A 13056-nucleotide genomic window follows, 5' to 3' on the forward strand; every position below is an offset into this window, starting at 1 on the left:
TCTTTTCCAGGAAATTACAGTTGCTAGTTTCAAGATAAAACTCCTTATGAAGAAGCAAAGTTGATTGCCTGTGCAATAACTATACAAAACCAAATATGCTATGAAAAAACTTACTGATACATTAATATCCTGCTATGGGACTTGGCTTTTGGTAGGAAATAAAATGTGTTCTGAAATATGCATATCAAAAGCAACTTACAAAACATTGCCTTATTGAATGAAAGTATAGCATATGGAACTTAGAGCCAAATAAGAATGGGAAGAGTGCAAGTATAAAATTTTTGCCCAAACTTGTTTTTGAAGTTGTTCTATATCTGGAGAATCTTACAGCTTGCAGATTGGTTTTAAATATATGAGTGAACAAAATCAGCTGAAACTAATCTATGTTGCTTGCTCTCACTGTAGTGCCTAACTTTGGGATTGGCCAAGGATGAACTAATGTACATTATATATGTATACTAATTTGAGGTATATAATCTTAACTAAAAGCTTTAAAATGTTTGTATATAACACATATCTATATATATGTAAACAATATATACTTGTGTGCTGTAACTATACTGTATGTTAAAATCTCTTATTTGTTATTGCATTTCTTTCTTTAGTTCTGTTATATATATTTACATACTACAATATTAGGTGCATATATATTCATGGTTGTTACATCTTCTTGATAAATTAGCCCCTTTATTTTTATATAACATCCTTCCTTTAATCTTCTTACAGTTTTCTCTTCACAGAATATCTTTTCCCATTCCTATATATTCCATCTCTATATGTCCTTATATATGAAATGAGTCTCTTATAGGTGACATGCAATTGGGTGCAATTTTTTCACCTATTTGTCCACTCTGCAATGTAGTTCATTTATATTCAAAATAATTATTGATAGGTAGGGATCAAATTTTGTCACTGTTTACTGACTATTTAGCAGATACTTTTTCCTTTCTTCCTGTCTTCCTGTCTTCATTTGCCATTTGATGGTTTTCTGAAGGGTTATACTTTGATTAGTCTCATTTTAGTTTTTCTATGTCAAACATAGGTTTTTGCTTTATGATTACCATGAGGCTCACATATAACATCCTGTAATATCTATTTTAGGATAATAACTGCTTAACTTTGATCACATGCCAAAACTCTTACCTGCCACATACATCTTAAATTTTCACTGTTATCAATTACATCTTTTAAATTACATATCATGGACAAACTATTGTAGCTATACTTATTTTTAACAGTTTTTTCTTTTAACTTGTATATTACAAAGTGATTTAACCTTACCATTTCAGTATTAGAGTATTTTGAATTTGACTATATGTTTACTTTTATCAGTGAACTTTGTACTTTAATATGTTTTTACTTTACAAACTAAAGTCCTTCAGTTTCAGCTTCAAGCACTCACTTTAGTTTTTCTTGTAAGGCAGATCTAGTGGTGAGGAGGACTTCTTCAGTTTTGGTCTAAGAATACAGACCACAGCTTTGTGGTGTATAGTATTCTTGGGTGGTAGTTCTTTTCTTTCACACCTTTGAAAATAGTATTCCACTGTCTTTGGTCTGCAAAGTTTCTGCTAAGAAATCTGATAGCTTTAAGGAGATTTCCTTGTGTACAAAGAACTCCCTTTGACTTTCCACTTTCAAGATGTTTGTTTTTTAGTTTTGACAGCTTGATTATAATTTGTTTTGGTGAAGTCTTCTTTGGATTGAACCTATTGGAGAGTTTTGAACTTCATGTAGCTGGATGTTCATATCTTTCTTTAGATTGGGGACTTTTCAACCACTATTTATTTATTTAATGGCTTTCTCCCTTCTATAGCTCTTGTAATGTGAACTCAATTATTTCCCATAAAACCCATAAGCTTTATTTATTCAATTTTATTTGTTTTTACTTTTTCCTGTTCTAAGTATTTTCAAATGTGTTTACTTCAAATTTAAAAATTCTTTCTTTACTTGAGTATGTATGTCTACTGTCAATGCTCACCATTGCATTTTTTACCTTATTCATTGTATTCTTCTACTACAGAATTTCTGTTTGGTTCCTTTTTAATAATTTCTGTCTTACTGTTGAAATCTTCATTTTGTTTGTGTTTTTTAAAATTTTATTATTACATTAAGTTGTTTTGTCTGTGTTTGTTGTAGCCAGTTGAACTTACATTTTTTTAAGGCAATTTGTAGATTTCCATTTCCTTGTGGTTGTTGGGAAATTATTGTGATCCTTTAGCGGCATTGTGTTCCCTTAGTTTTTCTTATTTCTTGTTGCCATGCACATTTGATGGAGCATTCTCCACTTCTAAACTTTATAAACTTGTTTTGGTGGTGAACAACCTTCACCTTCATGTGGGTATGAGGCTATTGGTGAGTGAATGATGTATTTCCAGTTTGAATGAGTTTGCAGCAACAGAGTGTTCATGCAGCTCATTCAGCTGAGGACAGTATTTGCTAAGGTTAAAGGGATCCCCAGTGGCCATGGTTTTGGGTATCAGCAGCAACAGTGACAGATGTTGATGTCTTTATAAACCAAGGGTGTTGAGGTTCTCTTGATCTCTTTTACCACTGGGGAAGGTTATGACCTTGTTCATGTGTATACCACGGCCATGCTCATGATGACAGCAGCATATGTATCTGATGCAAAGATACATATGAAGTAGCCATGGAAATGTGGGCTAGAGGCATATATGGAGGAATCATGGCTCTGAATACAGAGCATCAGGACAGTTTCCTATATTGCCATGTTGATAGCACTGTGTGAGACATGTGCTCACAGAGCTGTCATGAATTTAGAGTCCAGAGTACAAGGCTACTGGTGTTTTAGCACTATGAGTGTGTGGACACAGCTGCTGCAGAAGTGGCTACTATGGTATTGTGGCATAAGCACTCTCAAAGTGGCCACAGAGAAGTTATCAAGAGTGCACGCATACATGGAGCAGCAAACAGTGACTCATGGTTTGTGGTACTGGCTTATTTACTATGGCAGTGGCTCTCATGTCTGAGATGTTGATATTCATGGAGTAGCTGTGGAGCTAGTGTCTGAGGTATAATTGTGATCTAGGGCCTGGGGTTCAGCTAACAGACAGAAGTAATGCCTTTGGTGTCTAAGGCATGGGAGGCACACAAAGCCCAGCTATAGAGCTGTGGTCAGGAGCATGGGTAACTGGAATGGCCATGACTCCAGGATCTGGGGCATGTGTGAGGTTCAGGGTAGATTGCACAACAGTGGCTTCTTCTTGGGAACAGGGCTCAGCAATATCTCTTTCTCTGTCTGGAAAGGGCAGGGTTCCAAATGATGATAGCTATTGATGTCCAGTGGCAAAAGCTGCTCATCTTCTCTACAGAGATAAGCACTAGGAACATGATGGTACCCAATGCACGGCTGATACAGAAAGCCCCCATCTTTCCAGATCACCACAGCAATTATTTTTGTGTGATTATTCTCTGTTTTTTGTTCTGGTGTGTTATTGTAGGTTCTTAGTTGGACCTCTGAGGGCTCTGAAGACTATTGGTGTATCTAGAGGGCTGTCTAATTGTTGTCTTTTGGTGGGGAGAAGAAGTTTATTATCTCCTACTCTGACATCCTACTAACATCAGTCCTTATTAGACCCTCTTCAAGGAATTACTTATGGGTTTAGTTATGCCCTTTAAAAGCTGAAAAGTCCTAAAATAATTAAAAGTATCTAGATATTTGTTGAATAAAAAAGAAAGAATGAAGACTCGTGAGATAGGTCTAAATTATCTTGAAGTCAGAAATATATTTGCTCTCAACAATTTTGTAAACATTTAAATTTATTATCTGAGAAGATTAATAGGTTGTAATCTTAAAGTTCTTTCTTAAGGTGTACTTAGTGTGACAGATTAGGTTATACACAAAGCTGTATGGTGACTTTCATGGGACAGAAGTGTTTTTTGAAACATCTTGAATAGGAGTTGGATATTCATTCCTTCAAGAATATTTTGTCTCTTAAAAGGAAAAAAACACCTCTTTTAAAATACTAAAAGTAAGTATAATGAAATGTGGCTTATTTTAATTATTTGTTACTCTTTAACAAACTTAAGAGGCTTTAAATTATTTTGTTAATTATACCTGTAACTGTTACTAGGTTTCTTAGTAGCCCTATTTTACTTGGACTGCAATTAGGTTATTTTCAGGAAACCTGGGAAATTATTTGGGTATATTGATATCTGAAATATTAAAGGATATCTCTCATTGTTTTATTGGCATTAGGAATCCTTGAATGTTATTTGGGCAGTATAGAAGTGTCTGCAATTTTTGTGCACATGGGGATACCAATTCATTATAAATCTTTTCCTTTCTTTAACTGAAACTCTCCATAATAATGGAAAATGTGTTTTAAATAGAGTTGAATGTTGTTAGGAGTCTTTTATTTTTTTTCCTTCTGCTTACCATCATTGAAAACAAAGTAGAACTGAAGAAAGGGAACTCCAACTATAAAACTTGTAAAGTTTAATTCTTATATTGTTTTCTTTTCCTTGATTTTAAAATGCATTATTAATATGGAAACTATTTAGAGGAATAAATAAAAGCAAAATCAAAACCTGTGTCCTACTACCAGCTTAATAAATAAAGCTATATGCCAATGACACACTCTGTTTATTCCCTTCTCAATCACACCCTCACACCTCTCTGCACAAGTAATCACAATCTGGAATTTGATATTTATGTTTCTCAGACCATTCTTCACAATTTCTGTTTATCTGTGTATGCTTCAAAAAGATATAACATCATTATTCTTTCTTTTTAAAAAAGTTTAGATGATTAGAATTAGGCTATTTGAGTTCCTCTGTACATTTTTCTTCTCAGTGTTAAGCTTACAAGCTCAACTACATTGAATATTTAGAGCTCTGCTTTATTTTTTTTCTGTGAGATTTTTTAAAAATATGATTAAAATGGGAGAAGGTATAATAATGATTCCAGTCTGCTTTCTTACCTACAGAACAAAGTAACAACATCCTTATAAATTACTTGTGGTATAAATATGTAATGTAGATTTGAAGATATATATATACATATATAATGTATGTTTAAAAAATAATAAATGTTCACTCTTTTCCTTATTCTAATTTACTTTTTCCCTAATTTTAAAAAATTAGTCATGTTCAATGGACACATATTTTATAGAAAACTGACCATTTGTGGGTCATTTGGGACAGAAGAATGCAAAGAAATAGGGAGAAAACATCCCATTACAACTCTGGTTTTGGAAGGTGGTTCAGTAGCCTAATATGGTGGAAAGGACCTCAGCTATGAACTCAGAAATTCTAGATGTGATTGCCAGTTCACCTCTTCATGGATCATGTGACTTGTGCAAACTACTTTGAGCATGATTTTTCATTGATAAAATGGAAAGAAATACTGTGTAACTAGCAAGGGCTTTATCATGACCAACTTAAGAGTTTGTTAAAATAGCATTGCTCCAGTCTTATAGTATATATCTAATACACATTAGCAGTTTACTATTCTGTCATGAATTTATTACTGCATTGAGATATTAACACAAGGTCTGATCATTAATCTTGATTATCAACTTGATTGGATTGAGAAGTGCCTAGAAGATTAGTAAAGCACAGTAGAGGAATAATTAAGAAGGAAGACCTGTCCTGAATATGGGTGGCATCATCCTATAGGCCGGGGCATCTGATGGAGTAGAAGGGGGAAAAAGAAAAGGCCAGAGTGGTGGCATTTCTCTTACTGCTTCCTGGCCACCATGAGGTGAGCTTTAATGCTGTTCCATGCCCTCCTTGCCATGATGAATTGAAACCTCAGAAACCATGAGCCAAAATAAATCCTTCCTTCCTTTAAGTTGTTTCTCTTGAGTATTTCTGTCACAGCAACAGGAAAGTAGCTAACATGAAAGGTTTTTATGAACATTTGCTTATCTAAATCTCAGGATTTCATCCTCTGCTTCCCCCCTATACTGCACACTTTCGATCCTGAATTATTTCATTAACTTCCATAGCTTAAACAGTCCTTCTTATCCCCAAACCTATTTAGTGAGTTGCATCTTTACTGTTCAGTTGTCTACATGAAATTTATGTGTCCAACTCTACCAACTCCTCATTTTGTTTTCTGGTTTATTCTACTCTGCTATGTCAAATATTATATTCTAATTATCTCATTATTTTCTCTTAACCAGTAACTTTTTGTTTTGTTTTTATTTATTTGTCTTTTGGGACAGGGGTAAAGGGAGGAAGACAAAGTTACCATAGTCACAACCCTAAAATTCTCCTATGGCTCCTCTCAGCCTCATAACCCTACATAGAGAACTACTGACTCTGAAGTTTAAATATCTCTAGAGTATTTACTTCATCTTCCTATCTCTATACCTGCCTTGTATAGGGGTATTGCAAATTCTATTCTGTCAAACTTATTTCTGCAACTATTTACTACATCCAGTCTTCATACCCTCAAAAATCTAATCATTTGGCTCTCTTGGTGAAATCTTTTCTCTGAAGAATAGCATAAAACACCTTAATAGCACTAAAATGCCTATGTGTGTGTGTGTGTATACACACCTACATATTCAGTATTTAACAGAGATTTTTGAAAGATAGTCTTATAAATAAGATTTTATAAGTTTTGCCCTATTACCTGACATAATGTCTGTGGTATCCAGAAGGCTTATAATATAGAGGCCTGAGTTTCTCAAGCTTATCATGTGATCTCACGCTTCCCTACAAATGGACATGTTGTTGTCTTTCCTTCAAGCCTTTTCTTCCAAGACTAAGCTTTGAAAGGAAATGAATTAATGTTTTTAAAGTTCTGTCAGAAAAGATGTTAAGTGACATAAGGACATTTCAATATTTGAATTGCCTAACAATTCCATAAGGTCGATAAAAATTCTATTTTAGAGATGAGAAAATAGAAGCAGGATTTAAATTATCATTGACTGACTACAAAAGAAATGATACATTTAGTGCTCTGTTATTTATTTATTTCTCACAAAATTCCCCCCAAATGAATATTTACCTTTGTTTGCATGATAAAAGTCATGGGGGAAGGAATATGAATGGCATGCTTAAATCTCATACATTCAGGAAAGCCTGAATTTAATCTAAAATTTGTTAATTCAGTTTCCTTAAATATCTCCCCCTCCATGAATCATTTCCTAATGTTCTTATAAGTAGATGGCAATGGCGATATTTCTTCTGCTGTTGTGCTTCATAGAGCGGAACAAAACTAAGAAGAGTTTACACTGATCTACCTGTTACTTAGCATATAGGCACAGGGACATGTTCCTGTCTAAAGTAGAGATGCTGTAGCCATTTCCTGATTGATATATCTTAATGTGTATCACTGTGGTTGAATGGATCCTTCTGTGTCAGGGTGTTTAGCATTTTCAACATTATCATGTGAACACCTTGAAGGAGCACTGAACTATACAGTATTCGTATATTTGTTTTTCTAGCATATAGCACAATTCCTTGTCTGTAGAACATACATAATAAATACAATTAAAATAATTGAATGGGTTATGATTAGGGGCGTGACTGTGATATTGGCACAATAGAGAAAATAGGAATGAATGTCTCAAATCTCAGAGAACAAAATGTAATCTCCTTTAGCTCTTATCCCATTAGCTCAGGAGTACAGGAACTTTGGTAAACTGAATTATTTTCCTAACTTTTCATGGCTTTATTCTTTCTTATATTGAAGGCAAATTATGCATTTTTTCTAAATGGCATTAATCATCTTAATAGATATCACAGTTTAACCAGCTCAATATACTTTAATTTATTCCCAAATTTTGTTTTATCTTATGACCTTATTTCCTGCTCTCCATATTATGCATGCATTGCAAATTCAAAATATTGGAAAACTTCTTGATCTGCAGAGATCAAATAGGTCTAAAGTGGCCATCTCTGTTTTCTATCCATTTGAAAAGATTGGTTAAATGTTTTTCTCAGGCATAGCAAGGCTTCTGGAAAATGGAAACTGACTCTTTATTACAGCCCCAGGCTTTGTTTTATCTGGTAGTACTATTCTCTACTTTCTCCAGGCATTTTCATTCTAGGCTTACTGACTGCCTACTTTTTCTTTTGGAATTTGCTATCGTCATTATTGTTGTTCTGCCATGTTGTTTTCTTTTTTTACTGATTCCTAAATCTTGGTTTATTCTAGATTGAAGGGATGTGTGTGTGTGTTCACTGCTCTCCTCCATCTTTAGATAATTGAAAGATGCAAATTTGCAGTCTTCATTTTTGACATGGATCAAAATTTATATTGGGGGTATTTATATGGGAGAAGAGATACTGGTTTTCCTGAATACACTATAGAGATGGACTAAACTATGGCCCTTCCTTTTTATTTTTGGTGGTACTGGAGTTTGAACTCAGGGCCTCATGCTTGCTAGGCAGGCGCTCTAGCACTTGAGCCACTCTGCCAGCTCTTTCTTGTATTGGGTATTTTTGAGATAGTGTCTAGTGAACTATTTGCCTGGGCTGGCTTCGAACCATGATCCTCCAGATCTCTGCCTCCTGAGTAGCTAGAATTACAGGCATGAGCCACTGGCATCCAGCTGCTAGTGCTCTTCCTACCCAACTAGTTATGCACTGTTGAATAGTATTTCAGAGAGCCTTCATTTCTAATGTTTTCATTTGTAATTCTTGTAGGTTATACCAATAATTTAGATTTCCTACATGATTGTACTCTGGTATTCTCATACTCAACATATTTCAAATTTTCCAAACTTCCACTCTTTTTAAATAAAATGATTTTTCAAATGAAATTGCTTCTTTTGATAATAAAGTTGGTAAGATATTGTAATTTAAAAAATATTTGAAGTCTTTCAAGCTTTTATATAAATAACAAAGAATATTAAGAAGAGAAAGATAAATATTATAAAATAAGGTCTACTATAGAACTTACTTGAAATTTATTAAGTTAGCAGAAACATAACTATAAAAATAGAAGCTACTCAGGAAAGAACAAAATAATCTGAATATGGAAAATATTATAGATGAAGTGACTGGGTGATTAATTTCTCAGACTGCCATTGAGAATATTTTATCATAATTGTGGTAAGGTGTGATTGTTTTCTCTGTGGCCTAGTTGAGATTATGCTTGACATCCACTTGGAAGAAAAGCATATTTCCCTGCTCACCTCTGAATTCCTCCTCTATTGTAATCCAGCACCTGTGCTACCTTGGAAAGCTAACATCAGATGTTGGTTCATTGGCTGCAAACTAATATGATCATACCTCTGTCAAATTTCAGAGGGAAATTCTTTGCTCTAGCGCCAAGCCATGAACTAGAAGATTTCACTATGGTTTTACTAGTGGTCAAGTGTGGTGACATAGATCTATGTGCTGTGTGTGTGTGTGTGTGTGTGTGTGTGTGTGTGTGTGTAAAGAGGCTTTGGAAAGATGGGACTTTAGACAGCTTGGTGATACTAGTATCTTCATGTGCAGTCTTCTTTGGGTGCAAAAACTAAGACTTAATCAGTCTCACACCCAAGAGATTTTGAGAAGTAGAACTGTATTATTTATACACTATAAATAGTAGACATTTATACATTATATTATGCATTTTCTGTTTTACATGGATCTCCCACTATGGTGGTTTTGACATTTTAAAGAGCTACCAGTTTTCCCTTGATGTGTATTAGCATAATTAAATGTATATTTTGTTTTAATGCTTGTTTTTTTAGTATGTGAACACAATACAGTGTTCTTAGATTCTAAGAGAAAGAGATCTCAGAACCATCGACACAGTCAGAGTAAAAGTGTTTATGGTGCAAAATAGTTCATATTCCTAATCATGCATCCATTACGATGATGATTAAAAATGAAACCCTTTGCACATTATTGAAATGAAAACATAACTGTTTTAAAATGAAAGTCTTCTAAGAAAGATTACTTGAATGAAACCAGGTAAAAATCTTCTAATTTTTTATAGCCCATTTTTTTCTAGCTTTTTCCCTTCTCTCTCTTCATTTTTCTTAATTTTCATTTAGTTTTCACATTGTTGATGTTCCAGAAATGATTAAGACCCAATTTTGCATATCTTACTGATAATGTGCAATATGCAGCCTAAATCTGCAGCATGTATGTCTTTTGAATTCACACACACACACACACACACACACACACACACACACACACCCAGCATTTCTGTCCAAAGGAGCCCAGTTTAAACACTCTGCGGAATGCAGATGTCTTCGTCTATGTGAATGTTGCATCCGAATGGCTGCTGCAGGGCTGGAGGTTCTGCTTGTGATTTTGGTTGTAATTTTATTTGTGGAAATTAACCAATCAGGGAGCTGCGATTGTCTTAGCAGTGAGGTGATCAATAGCCCATTACTGGATAAAACAGCGGTGACAGGAAGTGCATTGAAGACTTTAAGACATGAATTATGCATGTCGCGCTTGTTCTTTAGTCTCCAAACAGAATGACAGGGTTTGTGAAGTCGCCTCAGATAGTTTCTTGCATTAAGTGACTGCAGTGAAATGCTTGATATTTCCAGGCATAGAAGCAGCATTGACTCCTGCCAGCCAAATTTGGAAGATGTAATTTCCCAGCTCACAGCACAGAATGCTTTATTTGAAAGTATTGCTATGTAGAGAGCCAGCTTTGCAGTCATCTAACCTGTTCTCTCCAGAAGGTTGGCTGAAGGATGGGAGCGGCTGTGCCTGCCTCTGAGGTCACAGCTTGAAGTCCTTTTAAGTTGCCTTCTGCTGCAGGAGAAAGGCGTGTTGTGGCATAACTGTCGCTGTATTTATTCAAACGGACAATTTTCAATAGGTACTGTATTCAGAACTGCAGATATTTCAACATATGAGGTAAGTCCAAGATTTTTCTCTAGGTTAGGTAATTATAAACTAGAATATGCTGACTTGGGATCAGGGTGATGCAGTAATAAACAAACAGTAGGGTTGAGTCAGACCGTATGGTATGGTATTGTAATACTGTGGAAGGGCTCGCAATTGTTACGTTAATGGAGGTGGCTTTATTTTATTCCTCTGACAGTATTTTACCGAAGGATATTTTGTTTTGTATGCAAAAGCTTTTCAAGAATGCACCAGAGCTCAAACTGTGTCTTGAGTAGATGGAAGACTGCAAACTGGGGAGGGGCCGCTCAGAGAGTGAGCTGAATCAATGAGTGAAGATTACCTCCTGGTGGAGAAGTTTTAGCAGGGCTGGAGCCTTGGTTCCGCTCACATTATTCCCTTAATGTCAACATTTTCAGGTTCTAGTAAAATAGGATGCTAGAAACCCAAAATGCACAATCCTTCTCCCAGAAGAAGAGGAAAGCACCGAGGTGCTCAAACACTGTGTTGCATACAAATTGAGCAGATAGAATTAAAACAATTTAGACTAGTATGTCCTTGAGGGGAGACCTTGTCAGAAACAAAAACAGTTTGACTTTTATCTATAGTGGCTTTTTTTGTTTTTTTTCCTCCTGTCAAGAAAACCTTATTTGAAAAGGAATAAATAGATGGTATATTGTGATGAAATTTACAGGAAGAAAAGAGCTATATTTCTTTCTTAGTGTTTTAAAAATTAAGCTTATCCAATTGTAGAACCCACCACTTAAGAGCCAAATAGAATTTGCAAAATCTCTGCAAAACTTTAGAATATACTACTATGCTACTATAGTGGTCAGAAGTTCTTGTGAATTAAAACTGCTTGCTTAAATATCATGTCAAATAATAAATATGCAGATAATCTTCATCATGATGTAAATTCTTGAATATCTCTTTAGGGCACAAAATTAGCACTAGAAAATATTCAGGTAGAGCCTCTAGATATAGTAAAATTCTTTCAGGATGCTTCTTAGCAGCAATTTTACATTTTTAGTGATATGTAACACACACACACACTGTAATACATGATTTGTAAAACCGTATATATAGTAGTATGCACCTCTACTTCCTTAAGTATATTTTTTGATATTAAGTTTAAAAAGTATGCTTGCTAAATCATGTCAGTGACCAATAAAAAGACAAGGGCAAGTATATTTTGTCAAATAGATATTATTTTACTTAAAAACAAAGAACAGAGCAGTGAGAAGAGGTGCACAGGAAAACCACTCTCAAGCATTTCACAGTGCATTTAAATTCTACTACAGTGTTATTACATCACTTGGCTTTTTTGTCAAGTGCCTCCTGTCTAATGTGCTTAAATCTTAAAGCTAATCTACTTCAGATATATGAGGAAAGTCACCCATGGAGTTTTGTCCTTAGGAAGGAGAAACAAGAAGGAAGAAGTAACTGCCTATGTATCCTACAGGTCTCCTGATGCTGAGTCACTGGTGCTCAGTTCTGCTCAGATGCGTCCTGGCTGAGGTGGCCTATTAACAGCTAGTAAAATGGAATGGAGAGGAAAATGAGAAAGAATGGAGGGGGCCAGAAACTTAAGAATATTTATTGCCTAATGATACATACTAAATTCTGAGTAATGAGTATAATGGCAGTGCTACTTGTTGGATCTGACTGAGGTGACAGTGGGAAAATAAAAGTCCCATGCTGGGTGACAGTATCATTGCAGTAAAATTAATGAACTAACACAAGGAGACTGTGTAAGCAAAAGGGTTCACGAGCAATGCACTGGTACTTATCTAAAACTTACTGTCTTCTTTCTATTCGCAACCCAAGCCATTAATCCATCTCATTCAAAACACTTGATGGGCAGATGAAGAAGAGTCCTTATAATTATAATTATAAATAATTTCTATAGACTATCACTTGGGAGAAACTAACAAGAAATGAATAAGAACTTTTAAACAACACATACATATACATATAGATGGTGAAACATCAAAATGAATTTAGTTGGTGATTATGGTAGCAAGTACAATCCTATTAGTATAGTTGGATCCAATACTAAATATATTGTAAAAAGATATAATAAAAATGAAAGAGGAGAAATGAGAAATATGGCCACGAAACATCAAATATAACGTTTTCAAAAGAAAAGTGCACAGAGTCCAAAATTGATATCTATTAATTATGACTCAAAGTCAATCAATAAGAATTCTGACATACCGTGGTTCACTAATATAGGTTTTATAACTTACCTTAAAAATTAATTTTAAAGGTGACTTA

At 34.7% G+C, this 13056-nt stretch overlaps 1 protein-coding gene across 5 annotated transcripts in view; it reads left to right on the forward strand.

Moving 5' to 3' along the window:
• Cntn1 (contactin 1) overlaps nucleotides 1–13056 on the forward strand; it is a 355859-nt gene that overhangs the window by 127763 nt on the left and 215040 nt on the right. The window contains exon 1 of one of the 5 annotated variants that reach the window (XM_074083136.1): nucleotides 10327–10791. The exons of the other annotated variants lie outside the window; for them this stretch is intronic. The gene's annotated coding sequence lies outside the window, so the exon portion shown is untranslated. Of the gene's footprint in view, nucleotides 1–10326; nucleotides 10792–13056 lie in introns of those variants that run through there. 5 annotated transcript variants of the gene reach the window in all.

The sequence above is a fragment of the Castor canadensis genome, chromosome 8 (assembly GCF_047511655.1).
Source record: "Castor canadensis chromosome 8, mCasCan1.hap1v2, whole genome shotgun sequence".
NCBI classification, from domain to species: domain Eukaryota; kingdom Metazoa; phylum Chordata; class Mammalia; order Rodentia; family Castoridae; genus Castor; species Castor canadensis.